Source organism: Condylostylus longicornis, unplaced genomic scaffold, assembly GCF_029603195.1.
Source record: "Condylostylus longicornis isolate FDR11 unplaced genomic scaffold, ASM2960319v2 ptg000044l, whole genome shotgun sequence".
NCBI lineage: Eukaryota > Metazoa > Arthropoda > Insecta > Diptera > Dolichopodidae > Condylostylus > Condylostylus longicornis.
The window spans coordinates 13455494-13468440 of record NW_026578013.1 but is presented as its reverse complement, the minus strand read 5'-3'; the positions used below and the strand labels follow the sequence as shown (position 1 = coordinate 13468440).

At 24.3% G+C, this 12947-nt stretch overlaps 1 protein-coding gene across 5 annotated transcripts in view; it reads left to right on the top strand.

Moving 5' to 3' along the window:
• Nucleotides 1-12947, top strand: part of LOC129610146 (zinc finger protein 250) — an 86734-nt gene that overhangs the window by 22410 nt on the left and 51377 nt on the right. For all 5 annotated transcript variants that reach the window (XM_055522546.1, XM_055522544.1, XM_055522547.1 and 2 more), the window contains exon 3: nucleotides 11244-11331. The gene's annotated coding sequence lies outside the window, so the exon portion shown is untranslated. The remainder of the gene's footprint in view (nucleotides 1-11243; nucleotides 11332-12947) is intronic.

Here is a 12947-nt window from a genome sequence, read left to right as displayed (position 1 = left end):
ACACATGTTCGTTCATACTTCTGTGTAACTTGTTCAATCACATTGTTCTGAGTATGAGTTGATTTTCATAATATTATATTGCACAGTGCAGGTATGTACGTCTGTTAAAATTAAATTCTTGTTTTTTTTTTGTGCTCTTTAATATTTTTATGATGCTCAAAATAATAATTATTATTATTAATATTTGAGAGTTTTGTTGTATGTAAGAGATTTTGTTGATTTTTCTTCTCATTTCTGTTGATGCATTCACATTAATCTTTGATTTTTCTTTCTCTCTTCATTATAAAAAGCGCGGAATACAATATGTATATACATACGATTATACATACATATGTTCCAATGCATTTTTATCTACTAAATATTTTTCTTTTGTTTTGTGAAAGTTTATGTTTTGTTTATGTTGTGCTTGTGATAGTGCATCGCATACATTTCACTAAATTTTATGTTTCATTCTATATATATAGTGTATTTATTATAATTTTATACAATTGTATTATGTAGAATTTTTTTCTATATTAAATAAAAAATTTCATTTATTATTTTGTTTTTTGCTGTTCAAGTAATAAAAACCGAAATGGAAATTTTTATTCAGCTTAAAAAGTTTTGTTGCTGACTTGTTATATTGCAATTTATATAGATTTTTTGTATATCATAATTAAAATAAAACGAGTTATGATGGAAAAGGATTTTTTAGGTCTTTTAAAAAGTTTCTATATTTTGTATATTATACCGCATGCATACGTACACGGCAACATATATTAAATAGGTATTTGAAAATAAATGAAATCATTTGATCCATAAGAAGTTCATATGAAAGGAATACAAAAATTAAAGTGTGTAAAGGTGTTTGTTGCATATAGAAAAAAAAAATACTGAAACAGTTAAAATGAAATTTGGTAATATTATCGAGATAATTTGCAAAATTTTGGCTAAATTTGTTATTTGTCAAAAAATTTCCCGAAATTGCGCGGACTGTTCTTTAAAACTGAGAGAAACTTTTCAATTGTTAATGTAGCATTTTTCGGAGGGTCTTAAGTAAAATTGATCAAATATGATCACATCGGATATTATTGAAAAACCTATACAGTCTTTGACGGCATGTTATAGAAAATTGAAGCCGTGAGTTTTCCGACTTCAAAAATTTAGCTATCTCTTTCATATAAATTAATTTTCACGAAATTCCACTTTTTTTATGAAATATTATAAATCGAATAATGATTGATTCCCAATTTTTAATTATTTCAATTCTTTAATGAATTTTGAGTTACTGCATTTTTTGATGGTGGAAAAGAATTGTTTGGGCTGATTAATGACTATTATGAATAATGAATGAATAATTTATGATTACTAGAAATATGAAGATTTAGTAGAAATTTAACTATACTTTGCGGTAACTCTTCATTATCATTTAAAAATTTCCACTTGCTCTATGATTGATCTAAAATTTCATCAAATTTTTGACAGAAACTAATTTCCTCTTAAAAAGTTAATTTTGAATTGTTTATATTTTTTCCATTAAGTAGAATAAAATTCATTTCTTTTCAAGTACCATAAAGAACATGTTATTTATATATGTTCAGCACAAATGATGCGTAATAGTTTAATAAAACAATTTTACATTGCTGTTAATCTGAGAAAGTTCTATTAAAATCTTTTTAATATTTATTTACATATTTTTGTTTTTCTAATAATTATCATTACTCCGTATTGTGCGTTATTAAAGTAAGAAAATACAAAATTTCAAAATAATTGAAAATAATTGTGCACATTTTAAACTTGAAATCCTTTTTCAAGTTCTTTATTTACATAGAAACATTTTTAATTCATGAAAATTAAAATACAAACGAAAAAATATCAACCTGTTATACATGGATGCATAGAAATTGAGAGCAAACTTAAATACAGTAGGAAAATAAAGTTGGGTCAAATCAAAGGTTTGTTATGTAGCACTTTTCCCTTCAGCAAGTGAAAATACTGACTTTAAAAATAATTTACTAGTACATTATTAAAATTACTTTCATTCATATACTATATTTTCTGTTATTGTGCTTGTGAGTTAAGAAAAAAAGTTATATCTTTTAACGGCATGGAATAAACCGTTAGTTTTGTACATTTACAGATTTTTGGAAGCTTGCAGTTTTGGTAGTATAAGATACCGAAAATTCAAATTTTCAAATTTCGACAAGCGATAATTTGAGAGGGGAAGGAAGTGGAAAAAAATTTTTTTCTAGAAAAAATCTATTTATTAATGTCTTAAAGCTGCTTAACTCCTACAACCTGAGGTCTAGAAGCAAAACAATATCAAAAATTTGGACAAAACAGATTTTAGATAATGGAAAATTTTAACGACCATTTGGTTTTTTTTAAAGTTCAAATATGGTATACCGTGGTAACAGAAGCCAGTCACTGCCATTCCCCATTTGCAAAATTTGAAATATGCTTATAGTTTTACTGCAATAAATTGTTAAAACATAGCAGTTGTACGGTTTTGGCGGACTGAAAAAATTTTGTTCTATAGAAATAAATTTCTAGTAAAGATACCCACGGACGGACAAGTGAACAGAGTGAAACTAATAAGCACTTCAAAATTTTTTTTCGAAAAGTGCTAAATGTATAAAATTATTAAAACAGTTGGATAATTTTATTAGTTATCCTTGGTTAGTGAAGCAATTTTCGATATACTACCGTATACGCATATATTATATATAACATGTCTTCATATGTGTACATATTTCTTCGATATTATGTACATAAGATCACATAATTTTAGAACATTATTACATAAATCTGGTTATTGTTTACACACTTAATATTTGTCTGGGATTTTTTTAAGTGTACAAGACTTCTTTGAAATTGAAAGTTAAAATATTTGATTTTTATTTTTTGTGAAAATTTAATGAAGCTTTTTGTAAATTCGTTCACTTAGAGTTTTGATTTTTATAGAGTAAAGTTTTGAAAATACTGATTCAAATTAAGCGCTTAAATCATAGTTTAAAAGCAATTGAAATAAATATGGTTTGGTTTAGCACTTTTACATTTATTCATTATAGTAAAGGATAAAATTTGTGTGTTTTTTTTCATTTGTTCGGAAGTATTATTCTATCATTTGAATGCAGTGAATCCGAATGATTGAATTCCTAATAAATTTTCAGTTAAGATAAAAATTAAAATGTTTATAGGTAGTTATAAGTTGTTGTATATATAGACAGGAAATAACCACAGATATAATGATGTTATATGTTAGTTTAGACATGACATGCACTTAGAAAACACTTAAAAATAAATATTTAATTTGAAAACAAAAAATTTCGGATTTAGCTAACTGCGGTGAGTGCTTGGAAGGTCAAGAATTTGTTTTATTATAGCAAAAATCGTGTTTGTTTCTATTTCATTGAATGTTTTAACTAATTTAGCTTGTTAAAGCAATTTTTTAAAGTTAATTCCAATCTAGTTCTTTGCTAAAACTAGTATAGAGTATTGAATATATTTAATGCACCATTAAATGAATAGAGTTGAAAATTATTATTCAAAGTATTCCAACACAAAAATATGAAGATGTTAAACAATTTGGTTAATTTGAATTTTCCAGGACTTAGTAAAAACCACTTTAATCTTCGTATTAATGTATTTGCCAGGGAAATTTTCCAATACTGCATTCAAATAAAATATGGAAAAAAGAAGACAAAATTTTAACTAAAAACAAAAAGGAAACGTTTATAAAAAAATTCAAAATAATTAAATTAATATATAAATAAAAACATTTTTATTTTTTGTTATTGATAACCACGCCCTGGACATTACATTTTTTGTGGAACATTTCATTTATAAAATGTGTGTACTGCAGCATATTTATGATTATTAAAGTGTATTTGAAAATATTCACAATTAATTTTTTGTTTTTTTTTTTTTAATTTTTCCAAAAATCATGGATCAATTGTCGCATGACTTTCAGTTAGCGTTTCCTGTTTTCATTCTGTTTTTCTTCATTATTATTTTTCATATTTAATTTTTTAACACATCATACACAATATTGTTTTCACCTGGTCTGTCACTGTTGAATGAAAAACACGCTGATTGGGAAAAAATATATTATGACGATATGTGTAGCGCCCCCCTAATTCATTCGAAAGTTTTTGAAATATTTAAGAGTATGATGTACATTGTATACACAATGTTTAATGTATACTAGAATGAAAGGACTAAATGCAAAAATGTAAAATAATAAAAATGTTTACTTGTTTTGCTTTTTAACTAAAAGGTAAAATACACAAACATTTTTAAACATTTAATAATTTGTACTAAAAAAAAATAAATTAAATACATTTAGCCAGAAACGCTTTTAATATAAGTACGAATTGTGGCTAACAAGTTTTAAAAAAAAAATAATATAAGAGAAATAGAATGGTAGCTTTCAGAACTACGTATAATGGCAGAACGTATAGTTATGATAAAGTATTTTAGCTTGAACAAACAGACAGACTGATAGGCAGATAGTCCCACATTTCCTTGAAAATATTTTATTTTCGATTCCCTACTAAGAAGTAGTAAGAAGCGAAGTCAAAAAAATTTTAAATAATTTTGTTAATTTAGTAATGTTGCATAAATCTAGGGAAAGTCTGTTTCTTATATAAATTTTTGAAAATATTTTCAAAATTTGGAAATTCCGCGAAATTTGTGGAAGTTTATTAAAAAAAGGCCGACGGATAGACTTGCCGATAGAACTAAAGTAATTGTCAAATTTTTTCATAAATTTTTTGGAAATAAGTCAGTTAGATTAAAATATTTTGATATTTTAATTATTCTAAACTAAAAAATTTAGTAGAGTGAACTTTAAACTATTAAATTATGAAAAATTTCTTCTAAAACCAAATTGAAAAATAATTTTTTCGAAACAACTTCGAAGTGTGTTTCTTTACTGCAACACTGGAAATTAATGAGTTAAAGTTAAAATTGTGGAAAGTAATTTTTTAATAAAAAAAAATTGCATACTTTCAAAATTATTTTTTTGACTGAATTTGCCATAAAGAGCCCCAAAAATTTTATGCAGGTATTTCCTCTTTACTATAAAACGGGAACTATGAATGTTGGTAATTAAATTTCTCATCCTTATTATCCTATTATACTTCTTTTTTTTAATAAACTTTTTACCCATCCCTTTTAAAAATTATTTTTGTTTAAATTAAAAATATATGCGAAAAAAAAACAGGAAAAAAATTCAAAATTTTTAACAAAGGCTCCACTTTTTTTCGTGTTTGTTCGTTAATTTTTGTTTTTTTTTTTTTCATTTTTTATGTATGTTAAATTTCATATCGACATGAACTTGTAAAATTTTTATATGTATGATAAAATTCGTATATATTTTTGTATATCATAGGAATGTAATATTAATATAGTTACCCACATATGTATGTACATACACACATGTATGTATTTATTAAAGAATATTAAATTATACTACAAGGACCAATAATGCTCTATGGTCATTCCAGAATTAAACATAAAAAAAATAAATAAAAACAAAGAAAATTAAAAAATCGAAACAAAAAAGCAAATTAAATAAAAAATAAAAAACCTAAAACATAAACTTTAAAAGGAAAATGCAAAAAAAAAAACGTAACAACAACAAGAAAATGGAGAAAAAATTATGTGAAAAATGTTAAAATTTTTCAACGCCCTTATAAAACATATATAGTAATATTTGAATGTACATGTGTGTTTATGTAGTTAATGTATAACTAATATGATTACACGTACAGTAGAATCTCGTTTTGATTCAGAGCTACTAATAATATTTGTGGTTGTTAGTTTGTTTCGACCAAATCATATTATAAAATTTCTTTACCAATCATTATCATAAACTTCTATAAGATAAGCACGAATTATGTACTGCCATATTTTATATAAAACACGGGAAATTTTGTAGTCGTTTATTTTATAGTTTATCTCGCTTTCTTTTTAGTTTATAATGCTCGAGGTTTATAGTTAGTTGTGAATATTTTATAAATTTAAAACTTATCTTATTGATTAATAGTACTAGTCGATTACTTTTTCGAATTGGTGGCTTTTTCAACTGCCTCAGAAAATTAAGTTTTCGATTAATGAGCTTTGAAATTTTATAGTGTAGTTTCTTTTAAAAGTAATAGCTTATATTGTTTATCATAGGTTTTATTATTAACATAGGTCCCATGAAAAATTCCTTAACATTTAAAAATTTTTATATCATGTGTGCATAATTTAAGTATATTGGATTAAGTTGACTCGTTTTCATTGCAAAGAGTTCGCAAATTGAAGAAAAAGAAACTGTTTTATAAAATATTTTAAAAATATAATTTAGTATATGAATTAAGTGAAAATATGAAAAATATGCGGAAAATTTTCATTATTACAGAAGCAAAAATGTAATTTATACAACAATTAAATGCAACAGTTTGAAAAATCTCATAGCAACGAATTAGCAATAAGTGTTTTTGGTACTTAACGCATGTTAAGTTGACTTTCTTTGGAAATCTGTAGAGAAATGATATTAATAAATAAGTTCAATAACATAAATGGGTGTGAAAAAGCAAAAATAATTTTAGCAGAAGTTTGGCCCTTTCCCAGTATGTCAAAGATTTGATGATCATGTCAATCACGTCAATCGCTTGATTTAGCAAATGACAATCACCTGCAATTTGAGCAATTTTCAAACAAATCACTTATGCATTAGCCTTTAAAAACATGCGAAAAAAAACTAAAATGACAATCAATTGTGTTAGCAACATATGTTGGGATTTATGACGCTAGCGTCATGTTGCCTTGGGATTCATGACTAACGTCAGTTGCATGCATTTGACATTACTGGGAAAGGCCCTTTCTAAAAGAAATATACTACCATTTATTTGTTATGCAATATAATCGAAAGTTATAACTGCATAATATAAGATTTATGAAAATATTTTTATGTTAAATATAATACCAAAACTTTATTGCAGTTGAATAGAACGTCGTAAGAATTCATGCAAGTTTCCAAAATAATCGAGTATTACTGTTTATTTTATGTAAAAATTTTCTACATGGACATTATTTTGGAATATATGAAAATGTTTATACGGAATATTTACCTGAATTATGTAAAATATTAACTATATATATTCGTATGTGATCCTTAATACATTTAAATATACCATAATGTTAATGTGTATGTACAGATAAGTATATAAAATGAAAATTAACAGATCAATAAACACGCATAATGCACTTTTTAACTGAATATATGAAAATATATAAGCAAAATAATATTTAAGGCTATATAAAAAGGATATTGAAAAGGATGCAATTTTGTTATATTGAAAATTTATTTTACTTTTGAATGATTGATCTCTTTCTGATTTAGGAATTTTCAATTTAATTTATTATTATCATTTGTTGTTGTTTTTATTCTTTTATTTTTTTTATATGTAAATATAATAAAATTCAAATCAATAAAGCACTCATATATTGAATAAACAAAATATGTTATCAAAAAAAAATAATGAAAAAAAAAGTAAGTAAAACATGCATGAAAAACAAAAATAAGAAGAGCAGAAAAATATTATTAAAACTAAAAAAAAAAAGGATTTTTATTGAAAATGTTGTTGTCTGTCTATATATAGATACAACGGGTATTTATAAATGCATGCTTATATACATGTATAAAGTGCGCATTTTGATTTTTATCCCAGGTTTAAAAAAATAACAATTAAAACAATGATGAAAAATCGTTTGAAGGTATTTATAATTATATTCATAATTTAACTACATTAAATGCACATACAATGTACAACTATGCATACAACATTTATTTACATAACATAAATGTATAATTATATAGGGTGTTAAATATTAAAAAATATTTATTGTCTATGTTAATTTTAAAATAAAAGGGGAAAATATTATTAATAGTTTTTTATTATACGAAACTCATAGCAATTAAAAATCAAATTATTTAGATTTAATATCAAATTTAATGATTCACTTATATCTGCTCAAACAAATAATCAGTTGCTCCTAATATTCTCTAACATCTCACGATTAAATAGATAAGCAAAAGAGAAGAATGAATAATTTTTTCTGTCTCCTGAAAATTCTGAATTTTTTTATTTATGTGCTTTTCCGTTTAGTCGAATTCAGTTGAAATATTCCTAACATTTATAATGAAAAAAATTTTATCATATTTTTTTTAAAGAAGAAAATGCAGATTCTGCCACTTTAGTATAATAATTTAATGTAAGTATTAAATAAATTCAATTTAAAACATGTTTTGTACTAACATAAGAAGCACTTTTCCTTGAATATATGAAAATGTTATATTGTACCAATTTAAATTAGTTATATAGAAGTAAATCATAGGATAATAAGTAGTTTTTTGATGAATTGCAATTGATTATACAAAAGTAAAAATATTGCATACATTCAGGATGAAAACTAAAACTAGCAAAAAAAAAATTAATGCAATGGTCTAATTCGACGGGTAACTTGTAAATTCATGAAAAATAAACACGTTTCTTCTATAGAAGTTTGGGAAAACGTGAACTTTAGAAAACAAAATGTGTCGAAAATTTAAATTTTAATAAGTAAAAGAGCGATAACAAATTGGGAAGGGGTGGGGTGGAAAAAATTTTCTTCTAACAAGATAAACAATTTATTGGTACTTAAATTCTGCCAAAATTTCAAACTTCTACAATTGGCGAGCTAATAGAAAACATATTGTTATTGTAATATTTGAATATATGCTGTGTCGTTGTAGAAGAAACCAGTTGCTCATTTCTGTGTTTGCAACATTTAAAAGGGGTTGTGATTTTTATACAAAGTAAATAGCAGTGGCAGTTGAAATGAAGTTTTCAGTATTTCAAAGTGCTACAAATTTGTAGAAGGGAGCCAGGTAAAAATTCTATAGAAATAATTTTCTAATAAAGATGTATTTGTTTATAAAATATCAGATTTCTTTCGCAAACAGCGTAAAATTTTTATAAGTAAGCAGGTCATTCCCAGTGTTTACTTACTTGTTCTTACTTGTTTACTTATTGTACTTTTAATAAGTTTAATTTTTTTTTAATTTCAAATAAATACAAATTTTTATAACTTGTAGAATCCTTCGCATTTTAGAATAGTACTTCTCTCGGGAGAAAAACCTAACGTGCATATATATTCGCAATGCTACACCTACAATACTTGAGAATTGATACATTAATTTGATATACATAGTATAGTGGAATAATTCTACACAATTGACATACGTATATGATATTAGGAAAATATAGTATATATTAAATATACAAAATACCTATATAATATGTGCGAGTATATATTATGTATAAATGCATATGGTGCAATGTATAGTATAATTAAAAGGAGATTGGAAAGAGGAACGGAAGCAAAAGTATATAAAATATTAATATACAGTTAATTAATTTTATATATAGTTAATTTGAAAGATTAATTTGTGCTTCTGCAATTTCTGTTTTATTTTTGTTCTTCCTTTTTTTTCTCTTTAAATATTAAATTATAACGTTAAGGGAAAAATCATGGATACATAGGATATCATTTATATCTGGATAGTATTATATATGTATGTATGTACGTAAATTGTAAATAAAAAGAGAAAAAAACAAAATGATTTTATTTATTTAAAAATTTAATAAAAATATTATTATATATTTGTGTGATTATCTTAGCGTTCTTATTGTATTAAAAATATAATTTAAATAAAAAAATATTAATATACTTTTTATTTTTCAAAAAAAAAACAAACAAATTGTCTGGTACAGTTGATTTTTAATATATTGTATATTGGTACATAATATATATTTATAGGCAAATCACAAATGCTATATACAAATTTATATATTTATATTATGCATCAGTGCATCAGTTTGTTTATACATTTTCCTTTTCATCTTTAACCAATCATCAAATTAAGCGTTGTCAGTTGATGTGCATCTAATTATATTGAAATCCAGACATAAAATGGTTTGGGCTTCATGTTTTTATGTTGGCTTTTTCTTATTTTTCAGCTACTATAATTAAAAATACAAAAAAATAACCCATTATTATAATAAAATATATAATATAATAAATTTATAATAATATAAAAGTAACAAAAAAATTTTTTTTTAATTTAGTGGATTGCAAAAATTTTCATATTTTTTTTTTGATTTATCAAAATTTATTCATATTTTTTTTAATAATTACTTATGAGTACATGAAGCAAATAAATATTTATAATATATTGAATTTAATATTTTAATATTAATAAAAATGTTTTTTTTTTAATTTTTAAAAAAGTTCCTTTATTATTTTCATATAAAATGCATGATACGAACCAATGAACATTTTTTAATCAAAACATTATGACATTAATTATGTAATGGTTCAGAATTCCTAAAATATATATGGAAACTCCCTCTATTCATGTAAATTGCATAATGGTAACGCTAATAACGGAGTAATGGTCAATTTATTGTGTGCTTTGTATGGTATGCAATTAATCAAATTGATTTCGGTTCGGTTTATAAAATAGATTTGATTTTTTTATACATCAAGCATATGCTTAATGCTAAATATTCTATAATTGAAGATGTTCCGGAATGAATTTTAAATCCTAATTTACTTTATTTGAGCTTGAGTTGAGTTTATACTACATTTTTATATTGTGAAAGTAGTTTCTACAAAATGATTTTATTGATTTGAATTGTATACGCGAGAGGATACAATATTAGTATTAAGTCGGCAGGTGCTTTGAAATGGAATTTAATCGAATTGAAAAATAATTTTATGTATGTAGAAAACGCTGTTTAGGCTGTTAGAAAAGTCTATTTGCAAATTCGTAGTGTTACGAAGTAATTGCAATTTTGTAGTTTTATCATTAGAGTTTTGAAGTAAGGATTTTATTTAGAAAATGATTTTTGAATTTATTAAGCATAAGTTTTGAGATAAAAACTCCATAAATAAATCATTAAGTGAACGTTATTTCATATTTATTGTGGTTAGGCGCACTAGGTATTGGAAAATCAAAAGTTATCACTATATAGTTTTTGATTGGTAACCTTGTCGTCTTATAGTGTTATGTCAAAAATAATTCAGGACGGATGCTCTTTGTAACATTAATTATACACTCTTTAAGTTTTTGTTATATAAACACAAAAATGCTTTGACTTTATTCAATTTCCCTACTAACAAATTTTAAATAATTGTTAATACAAATACTCACATGGTTCTTTTTTCAGATTATTCAACAACTATACACATATGACACGGTAAATTCAACATGTCATATGACAAATACATTCTTGTTAAAATGGCCCTTTAAGAAAGGTATGTTTCATTTATTTAAATAAATTTTTAGACACTTATAACAAAAAAAGTACTATACCTAATTAAGTTTGAAAATTTTAAAATATTTAAGGAACAAATAAAACAAAAATCTCTAGGAATCATTCAGAAATTAAGGGCTGATTCCTTCTACCCCGCCAAAGAATATGATATCGTCAATAAAATGTCAACTTCTTCTCTGCGTTGAAACGGTGTTTGATTCATGCAATCAATTGGAAATACTATATTATCAAAAATAATAGAGCATTTTGATAAACAACAAAAATAAAACAGGTAAAAACGTTTCTCATCGATCCTATTTGACTGGAATATACGTTAACCTACCATATGAAATTTTGGTTTTGAAATTAAAAAAAATTGAGTTGAACAACATTTTTTACGTGAAAACTATAATTCGGCAGTTTTGTATCAAATTTCATGTAGTTACCCCAGATAGTTTTTGAAATACTTAAAATTAGCTTTCGAAGTTAGTAAAAATATTCAATTTTTTTCGACGCCTAGTTATATGCAATCCCATCAATGTATTTTATTTAATTTTTAATAAAACGTTTAACATAGATGATATCAAAAAATACATTTTAAATTCAGATATTTATAATAATCTTTATACTAATAATTTTAATTATAATATTAATAATGTAGGATTAATAATTTTAAGCTCCCAGAAACAAACAGAAAATGCAAAATAAACAAAAAGCGAGAGAAAAAAAAATTAAAACCAAAATTGAAATTTTGTAATCGAATGGTTATTTTGTATGTGGTGACCACAAAATAAAAGCACATATATACATACATATTTATAAATATGTCCTTTTTTTATAAATTAAAATGTTTTTTAATAACACACAATGTTCGTGTTTATACGCACATATACAGGGTGCTTCTGAAAATTATACAACAACATATACAATTGGTTAGAAGATCGAAAATGAGAAAAACTTTTATTCCGGACTGGGTGTCAAATCTCAAGGGCTTCCCAGTTCCAAGGATTTTAACAAATTTTCACGAAATTTTTACTTATCCAGGTTTTTTTGATTATAACTTCGGTGCTGAAAAAGATAGGAATTTCAAACAAACACTTCCAGAAAGGATCTAAAATAGACATGTTGCTTGATTCTATATTTTTTGTACCTTCGGAATACCAAGCATTCGAACTTTAAAGAAAATTAAATTTTCCCCTTGATTTTTTCAGTTTTTGCTAGCTAGATAATTTCATAAGAAATTTTTTAAAATGAAATTGTGTTTATAGTATTTTGCCCAGCTGCTTAAGCTTCAGTTTAAGTATTGGAACATTAAAAAAATTTTTATGGTACAGAAGATGTTGCACAAAAACCATTTCTATGTCAAGATTTTAAAGGCCCTATCTTTTACTATTTTTGATTTTTATTTATTTTAAGCGTTGTAATAACCACCTATCATTAATTTTTAATAACAAGAGTCACTCGAAAAAAACAGTCGACATTTTGAAGAGCCGTTATTTTAAAGTGTCTATTGAAATGTAACAAATAGTAGCAAAATTAAAACGAAATTTTATACAAACTTTTAATTTGAAAAACAAAAAATGATTTTAAAAATTTGAAATTTTTCAAAAGAAAAAC